This window comes from Macaca thibetana, chromosome 9 (genome assembly GCF_024542745.1).
Source record: "Macaca thibetana thibetana isolate TM-01 chromosome 9, ASM2454274v1, whole genome shotgun sequence".
NCBI lineage: Eukaryota > Metazoa > Chordata > Mammalia > Primates > Cercopithecidae > Macaca > Macaca thibetana.
The window spans coordinates 45,658,270-45,668,139 of record NC_065586.1 but is presented as its reverse complement, the minus strand read 5'-3'; the positions used below and the strand labels follow the sequence as shown (position 1 = coordinate 45,668,139).

The window sequence follows — 9,870 nt, the reverse complement described above, 5'->3', positions numbered from 1 at the left end:
AGTGAAAAGTGCACAGCACAGCCACCCTGCTATGCCTGAACATTGCAGCTGTGGCCTGGAGCCCTTTGGAATGCCCAGCCCCCAGAGTCCTGTGATCTGTTCTCAGGCTCCAGGAGACCAGCCCACCCCTCCCTATCACAGCCAGCACCTGAACTCTGGGCTGGCTGAATCCTGGTCCAATTACATCAGGACTCCTACATGCCATCTAGTGGGTCACCGAGACGTGTGGGAGTTTGGGAATTACCTAGCCCAGTCCAACATCGCTGGTACCTGAATCCTCCTCGGGCCTGAGTTTGGGCCCACCCAAGCAGCCAACACCACCATGATGACTCCCACCCACATGGCTGATAGGCAGAGCCATTCCCCATCTCCCCGTGAGGCAGTGGCATTACCACATGGAGAACATCACCACATTGGAGTACAGGTGTGCCATAAAACTGCCTGCATTGGGCTGAATGAAGATCTTCTACCCTGAAGCCATTCCTGCAGAAAGGCACACAGGACAGGCATTTTTCATGTCTCTCAGCCACACTGTGGCCTGGAGATAGACCACAGTGTGCATCTGAACTGAGAGAAAACAGCCCCAGAACAGGGGTGTGATAGGAAAGCTGATTGTGTTTCTGCCTATCTAGGATATGGAGCCAGTGCAGCCCCCTCATCCCACCACAGAGACCTCTGTGCATTTCATCAAGCGCTCCCCCAGCCACCCCCATCAGGGCTAGTGCCTGTGCTTATCATTGGGGGGTGTTTGTGGGAAAGCCAGGGTGTCCAGCTCTGTCCAGCTGCATCTTTTCTTCCACTCCCCCAACCCATTCTGAAAAGGAAGCTCAGGGCACCTGGCATTCTGCTCTCCAGCCTGTCACCTGAAACTATAGAGAGCACCTCAGTGAACAAAGATCAAGTACACACCCATGGACTTATGCCACAGCCAGCTCTTATTTGTAAGTACCACCTACTGACCTGCAGGTTGAACTGCACAGCCCAGTAAAAGAAGTGTACAAGGCTGCAGGAGAAAAGCCAAAACCCCTACCAACATACTCTACAGTGACACCCTCAAGGGGAGGGGGGATAACAGAGAAAATATCACACATAAATGAAAATACACTAAAAAATAAGAAGTGTCAGCTCCTCCAGATGAGAAGGAACCAGTATAAAAATTCTGGCACCATGAAAGATCAAATGTTGTGACAACATCAAATAATCACACTAGCTCTCTAGCAATAAGCTCCAACTGAAATGAAAACTAAAATATTACAGATAAAGAATTAGAAGTATGGATTTCAGGGAAGGTCAATGAAAGCCAAAAGAAAGTTGAAAACTAACACAAAGAAACCATGAAAACAAACCAGGAAATTAAGGAAGAGATAAATACCTTTAAAAAACCCAACAGAACTTCTGGAAATAAAAAATACCCTTAAAGATACAGTTAAAAGCTTTAACAATCCAAGTGGAAGAAAAAATTTGCAGATCTTGAAGACTGATCTTTTGAATTAACACAGTCAGACAAAAATAAAGAAAAAAGCTTTAAAAAAACAAAGAAATATGAGATTATGTAAAATCACCAAACCTACAATTTATAGACATTCTTGAGACAGAAGAAGAAAGAGTAAGCAAACTGGAAAACATCCAGGGGAATAATTCAGGGAAATTTCCTTAATCTTGCTAGAGAGGTAGACTTCAAGATATAAGAAACTCAGAATACACCTACAAGGTATTGTAGAAGATGAACATCATGAAGATATACAGTTATCAGACTATCCAAGGTCCACAATAAGAAAAAAATCTTAAATGCAGCTAGAGAAAAAGATCAAATTACCTATAAAAGAAAACCCATGGCCGGGCGCGGTGGCTCAAGCCTGTAATCCCAGCACTTTGGGAGGCCGAGGCGGGCGGATCACAAGGTCAGGAGATCGAGACCACAGTGAAACCCTCTCTCTACTAAAAATACAAAAAATTAGCCGGGCGTGGTGGCGGGCGCCTGTAGTCCCAGCTACTCAGGAGGCTGAGGCAGGAGAATGGCGGGAACCCGGGAGGCGGAGCTTGCAGTGAGCCGAGATCGCGCCACTGCACTCCAGCCTGGGCAACAGCGTGAGACTCCGTCTCAAAAAAAAAAAAAAAAAAAAAAAAGAAAACCCATTAGACTAACAGCAGACTTCTCAGCAGAAACCCTACAAGCTAGAAGAGACTGGAGGCCTATTTTTAGCCTCCTCAAGGGAAAAGCTGCCAGCCAATAATTTCAATCTCACCAAACTAAGTTTCACAAATGTAGGAGAAATAAAGTGTTTCCCAGACAAACAGGTGCTGAGAGAATTTGTCACCACTAGATTGGTCCTACCAGAAATGTTCAAAGGAATTCAAAACGTGGAAATTAAAGGGCACTACTCACCATCATGGAAGGATACATAAGTACAAAGCTCACAGATCCTATAAAGCAATTACAAATTTGAAACTCCAAAAGAACTAGCTGACAACATTATAATGTGAACAACACTTCACATATCAATATTAAGCTTGAATGTAAATGGCCTAAATCAGGGGTCCCCAATCCCCAAGCCATAGACTGATACCCGTTCTTGGCCTGTTAGGAATCCGGCCACACAGCAGGAGTTGAGCAGTGGGCAAGCAAGCATTATCACCTGAGCTCTGCCTCCTGTCAGATCAATGGCAAAATCAGATTCTCAAAGGAGTGTGAACCCTATTGTGAACTTCACATGCAAGGGATCTAGGTGGCATGCCCCTTATGAGAATCTAATGCCTGATGATCTGAGGTCAATCAGTTTCATCCTGAAACCATTCCCTGCCACCATCTGTGAAAAAATTGTCTTTCATGAAACTGGTCCCTGATGCCAAAAAGGTTGGGGACTGCTGGCCTAAATGATTTACTTAAAAGATCAGAGAGGCAAATTGGATATAAAGACCCAACCCCTGGCTGCATACAAGAGACCAATCTACTGGCTAAAGTCAATTTCAGATTCAAAGTAAAATGGTGAAAAAGATATATTATGCAAATAGAAAACAAAAGTAAGCAGGAGTAGCCATTCTCATATTGGATAACATAGACTTTAAACCAACAACATTTAAAAAGACAAAAATACCATTATATAACGATAAAGCATTCAATACAACAAGATTTTACTAAATATATATGCACCCAACAATGGAGCATTCAGATTCATAAAACAAATAGTGTCAGACCTAAGAAAACAGATTGATAGCAATACGATGATAGTGGGGGACTTCAATATCCCAATGACATCACTAGACAGACCAAGGTAGAAAATGACAAAGAAACTCTGGACTTAAACTGGACTACAGACCAAATGGACCTAAAAACATTTATAGAGCATTCTACCAACAACCACAGAATATACATTCTTTTCACCTGCACATGACACATTCTCCAAAATTGACCACATCCTTGGCCATAATGCAAAGCTCAATAAAATAAAATAAAAACTGAAATAATATCGAGTGTCTTCTCAAACCACTGTGGAATGAAATTAGAAATCAATACCAAGAGGAACACTCAAAACAGCACAAGTACATGGAAACTAAACAACTTCCTCCTGAATGACTCTTGGGTAAACAATGAAATTAAGGCAGAAATAAAAATAAATATTTGAAATGAATGAAAATAGAGACATAAAATACTGAGACGTCTGGGAAACAGCAAAAGCAGTATTAAGAGTAAAGCTTATAGCACTAAATCCCTACATCAAAAAGACAGAAATATCTCAAATTAACAACCTAACCCACAGTTGAAGGAACTAGAAAAAAACAGAACAAACCATACTCAAAACTAGGAGAAGAAAGGAAATAACGAAGAGCAGAACTAAATAGGATTGAGACCATAAAAAGATACAAAGGATCAATAAAACAAAATGTTGGTTCATTGAGGGGATAAACAAAATTGACAGAGTGCTAGCTAGAGTAAACAAGAAAAAACAGGAGAAGATTCAAATAAGCACAATCAGAAATGACAAAGGTGACATTATAAATGTCACCTTTGCTGCAGAAATACTGTAAGTCATTAGAGACTACTATGAACACCTCTATGCACACAAACTAGAAAACCCAGAGGAAATTGATAAATTCCTGGAAACACAAACTCTCCCAAGATTGAACCAGGAAGAAATAGAAATCCTGAACTGACCAATAATGAGTAAGAAAATTGAATTAGTAATAAGAAACTTTCCAAAACACACACACACAAAATTTCCCAGGACCAGATAAATTCACAGCTTTGTACATCTACCAGATGTACAAAGAAGAGCTAGTATCAATCTTACTGAAATTATTTCAAAATAACGATGAGGATCCAGTATCATCCTGATACCAAAATCAGGCAAGGACACAACAAAAAATAAAACCACAGGCCAATATCCTTTATGAATGTACATGCAAAAATCGTCAAAAATACTAGTAAAACAAATCCAGCAGTACATCAAAAAGATTCATCACAGTCAAGTAGGCTTTATTCCAGGGATGCAATGATGGTTAAAGACAGCAAATTAAGAAACATGATTCACCACATAAACAGAACTAAAACAAAAATCATATGATCATCTCAATAGATGCAGAAGAAGCATTCAATAAAATTCAACATCCTTTCATGATAAAAATCCTCAATAAACTAGACATCAAAAGAACATACCTCAAAATAATAGGAGCCATATAAGACAAACCCATAGCCAACATCATACTGAATGAGGAAAAATTAAAAGCATTCTCCTTAAGATCTGAAACAAGACAAGAATGTCCACTCTCGCCACTCCTATTTGACATAGTATTGGAAGTCCTGGCTAGAGCAATCAGGTAAGAGAAAGAAATAGAAGGTATCCAAATTGGAAAGGAGGAAGTCAAATTATCTCTGCTGATGACATGATTGTATACCTAGAAAACCCTAAAGACTCTTCCAATAGACTCCTAGACTTGATAAACAACTTTCATAAAGTTTCATCAGATAAAAACCAACGTACAAAGATCAGTAGCATTTGTATACACCAATAACATGGAAGCTGAGAATCAAATCAAGAACTCAATCTCATTTACAATAGCCATGCTAAAAAAAATTACCTACTAGGAATACATTTAATGAAGGACATGAAATATCCCTACAAGGGTAACTACAAAACACTGATGAAAGAAACCATAGATGATACAAATGGAAAAACATCTCATGCTTATGGATTGGCATAATTGATATTGTTAAAATGACCATATTCCCTAAAGCAATCTACAGATATGACACAATTCCTGTCAAATTTTCAACATCATTATTCACAGAACTAGAAAAAAAAATTCTAAAGTTTATATGAAACAAAATAAACCCTAACTAGCTAAAGTAATTGTAAGAGAAAAAAAAAATAATACAGAGGTATCATATTGCCTGACTTCAAACTATACTACAAGGCTGTAGTAACTAAAACAGCATGGTACTAGTACAAAAAATGGATATGTAGATCAATGGAACAGAATAGAGAGCCCCAAAATTAAGCCACATACCTACAATTAGTAGATGTTTGACAAAGTTAACAAAAATAAACAGTGGGGAAAGAACAGACACCCTATTCAATAAATGGTGCTGGAAACATTGACTAGCCACATGCAGAAGAATGAAACTGGACTCCTATCTCATTATAAATAAAAATTAATTCAAGATGGATTAAAGATGCAAACAAGACCTGAAACTATAAAAATCCTAGAAAAAACCCAGGAAAAGCGTGGATATCAGCCTAGGAAAATAATTTATGACAAAGACCCCAAAAGCAAATGCAACAAAAACAAAAATAGGCAAATCAAACTTAATCAAACTGGAAAGCTTCTGCACAGCAAAAGAAATGATCAACAGAGTAAACAGACAATTTACAGAATGGGAGAAAATATTTGCAAATTATGCTTCCAACAAAGAACTAATATCCAGAATATATAAGGAAATCAAACAACTAAACAGAAAAAACAAGCAATCTTACTAAAAATTGAGCAAAGGATATGAACAGACATTTCTCAAAAGAAGAAATACAAGCAGCAAACACATGAAAAAATTCTAAACATCACTAATTATCAGATAAATGCAAATTAGTACCACACTGAAATATCATTTTACACCAGTCAGAATGGCTATTTTTAAAAAGTCAAAAAACAACAGATGTTGTTGTGGATGTAGACAAAAGGAAACGTTCATATAATGATGGTGGAAATGTAAATTGGTTCAACATCTATGAAAATCGGCATGGAGATTTCTCAAAGAACTAAAACTAGAACTACCATATGATTCAGTAGTCCAACTCCTGGGTATCTATCCAAAGGAAAAGAAATCCTTATATAAAAAAGACACCTGTACTAGTATGTTTATCTCAGCAGTATTCACAATAGCAAAGTCATGGAACCAATGGTCGACCAGATAAATAAAATGTGGTATATATACACTATGAAATACTATGCATCCATGAAAAATGAAATCATGTTCTTTGCAGCAACGTGATGGAGGTGGAGGCCATTATCCTAAGTGAACTAACTCAGAAACAGAAAATCAAATACCACACGTTCTCACTTATGAGTGGGAACTAAACAATGGGTACACAGAGACATACGGATGGAAATAAGAGATGCTGTGGACTCCAAAAGGGGAGAGGGTGGGAGGGGGATGAGGGTTGAAAGACTACCTATTGGAAACAACATTCAGTATCTGGGGGATTGGTACACTAGAAGCCCAATCTCCACCAGTACACAATATACCCATGTAACGATCGTGCACATGTACCCCCTGAATCTAAAATTTAAAAAGGCAGCCCACCTGTAACTCAGCCCACCTGCATGATCAAGGGCTGTGTCCCTTTTCTCCCTTCACTAGGGTGAGGAGCCCCTGACTGATGCCAAACCTGGGGGATCAACTCAGCTGGAGAGGAGGAGGTAGGGCAGGAGTGGCCCATGGAAGCATGGCTGGCAAAGTTCCCTCTGCCTGCCCCTGCTATCACTGTTCAACACAGAAAGCCTGGGAGGCTCCCTGTGGGTGGCCAGAGTGGAGAGGCCCTCCCCTCTGATGTATATTCTGAGCTCACCTTCTTAACATATGACTTCCTCCCTTGAGGGATGAGGAAGGATGACAGGCGCTAGCTTGAGTTCACATTGGCTAAACTCCAAAGGCTCTCAATTCCCATTAACAGTTATGTTGATTTCACCAGGATCACATAAAGCTCTTCATGAAATTGTACATACATTTCTTCCTATGGGGTCTCAGAGTTGCAGGGATGGGAAGCAACATCTTTATGTTTCCACGTGGGTAACACAGAAGAAATAAAGTCTCTCTACATTCTCATGTTATTTCAACTCCCTTTCTGCCTAATGAAAGCTTTCCCACACTTTTCCTGGTGTCATGAGTACAGTGAACATTTTCTCCCTTAGTGTTGAGAGATACGCAGTCCCAGGCACCTTGTAAATTTACTTTGGCTGCTCTGGGCACATTTTTATATGGCTGTAGGCATTAGGCAGCTGGGTCAGGCAGTCTAGAGCCAGAGGGTGTACTGTCTGTCTGGCTGTCCCTTCCCACACCTGCAAGGGCATGCATCCTACCTCTCTGGACCCTGTCTCATTGCGCTGCACACAGGCCATGCACCTGCTCACCAGGTACCAGGTGCCCTTATCATAAATATCTCCACCTATCTTAGCAATGAGGTGGGAACGCTCAATCCTTTGTGAAAATCTCTGTATTTACAGGACCAGAGGTATTTTGTTTTGTGAAAGAAAAACTCTCTAAAAAACAAAGCAAGACAAAAAATTGATGAAGCCAGACCTCCCATTGCAGGAAGAATGTTGAGAAGTGAAGTGTGGAGGGGCAGCATACTCTCGAGTACCCAGAGTTGCTCAGGGAATGAGCCTCCAAATGGGGAGAAACCAAATGACTGGGTCCCGTCCACCCCCAGGGGCTCTAGCACCCTCTTCCATTTCCTCAACATTGACCTGGTTTATTTCTCTGGACGCCTTGTGCAGGGCGTTGTGCGCCTGGAAAAGCCTCCCGTAACCAGCTTGGAGACAGATGTGCAGACACAGAGGGGAGGGGCTGGGGAAGGGTGGGAGAGACTTGCTTCCCATCATGGCAGCTGGCAGGACCCAGATGCAGAGTCCAGGCTGCGGCAGGACAGGAGGGTGCAAGACGGAGAAGGGGGACAAGAAAGAGTAACTCCTCGGGATGATGGCACTGAAGGTCAAAGTCATGCGACCTAGAGAAAGCCCCCAAAGCCCTACACACATAAGCAAGCCATTGCGTTGAAGCCTAAAAACAAACAAACAAACAAACATGGGAGGGGGGACAGTGTGGTTATCACTGTCAAATTAGTCAATACTGTTTAAAATCCAAACCTGGTATATTTTTAAGTTGTACTTGTCTTTCAGAATTTCTATGGAAAAGCACAAATATTTCATTCCAGTAGATGGGGGAGGTGGAGAGCTGTTTATTTACTCTCAAAGATGGATTAGGGATGACTGGAAAACGTCAGCCCTAGCCCCCCAGGGGGTCCCCTTCTGACGTGCTCAGGAGCCCCATGTGGGGTGCCCATGGCCTGTGTGGGTGGCACCTTGGGCAGTCATGCAGCCACCATGTGCACACGGTGGGCGGTAGGACACTGCCTGTTGACACTTATCTCTGTTGGGGCTGTGGTTTCTTCTATGGGGACAAATGATTAAGGAGGGAAGTTTATCTTTTCTAGTGAAATGAGGAGGATTACCTGAAATTTGCCTGGTCTTGGGGATGGTATGGGGTATCTGGGAAGATAATTAGCATTTCCAGAAAGGGCCTCACTGCCTTCTGGGAAACATTCAGAATTTGAGTAGCCAAAAAATGGAAACCAGGGACAAGAAGATGAGGAGTACAGGAAATGAGATATGCAAGTATTTGTCCTTTCAAAAAGCTAGGGAGGGGCCAGGTGTGGTGGCTCACGTCTGTAATCCCAATGCTTTGGGAGGCCGAGGTGGGTGGATCACCTGAGGTCAGGAGTTTGAGACCAGCCTGACCAACATGGTGATACCCCATTTCTACTAAAAATACAAAAATTAGCCAGGCGTAGTGGCAGGCTCCTGTGATCCCAACTACTCGGGAAACTGAGGCAGGAGGAGAATCACTTGAACCTGGGAGGCGGAGGTTGCAATGAGTTGAGATCACACCATTGCACTTAGCCTGGGTGACAGAGTGAGACTCTGTTTCAAACAACAACAACAAACAGAAAAAAAAAAAGCTAGGGAGGGAGACACAGTATTGAATTCATATTTCAAGACTTTTTGGGCTTTTTAAATGGAGAATTTGGCCTAAGGCCTCATGTGTCCCAGCTGTTGATGATAGATGAAGTCGGGGATGTTGGGAGTGGAATGCATCCATGCCTGGCATCCCCACGGCACCAGGGCGCTGTGTTGTGGCAGGTGGAGTATAAATCCAGGTCACTCGTAGGACAAGCTCCCTGGTGACAAACGCAATCAATTTTCATCAGCAAGAATTCAACTCCTTTGACCATAAGAAAAGACTCAATGTGTATGTCCAGTTCAGCAACAAAAGCCTGTTAATCTTGGGTATTTGGCGCATTAGAAGTTGGGCTCCGAGGGAGGGAGGGACAGAGGGGGTTCTGCAGTGTGCCTGAGCAGTGGGGACAACAGCGGCAGGATCCTGGAGGGAGGCCTTGAGCACCTAGCAGGGAGGAGGTGGCACCTGGAGGAGCAGGTGACGGGGAGGCACTGCCGGCCAGGTTGAAGGCAGCTCTTTGGACTGCACAGAGTCTGTGCTTGGGAAAAGTACTCCGGGCTGTGTCTCAGGCAGATCCTAGGGCTGCAGGGAGCCTGTTTGAGGGCAAGGCACTCCCTGCTGTGTTGGTTGTGTCTCAGGCA

At 42.2% G+C, this 9,870-nt stretch overlaps 1 pseudogene; it reads right to left on the bottom strand.

The window, feature by feature from the left end:
- Nucleotides 1-9,570: 9,570 nt before the first annotated feature.
- LOC126962233 (uncharacterized) overlaps nt 9,571-9,870 on the bottom strand; it is an 18,249-nt pseudogene continuing 17,949 nt past the window's right edge.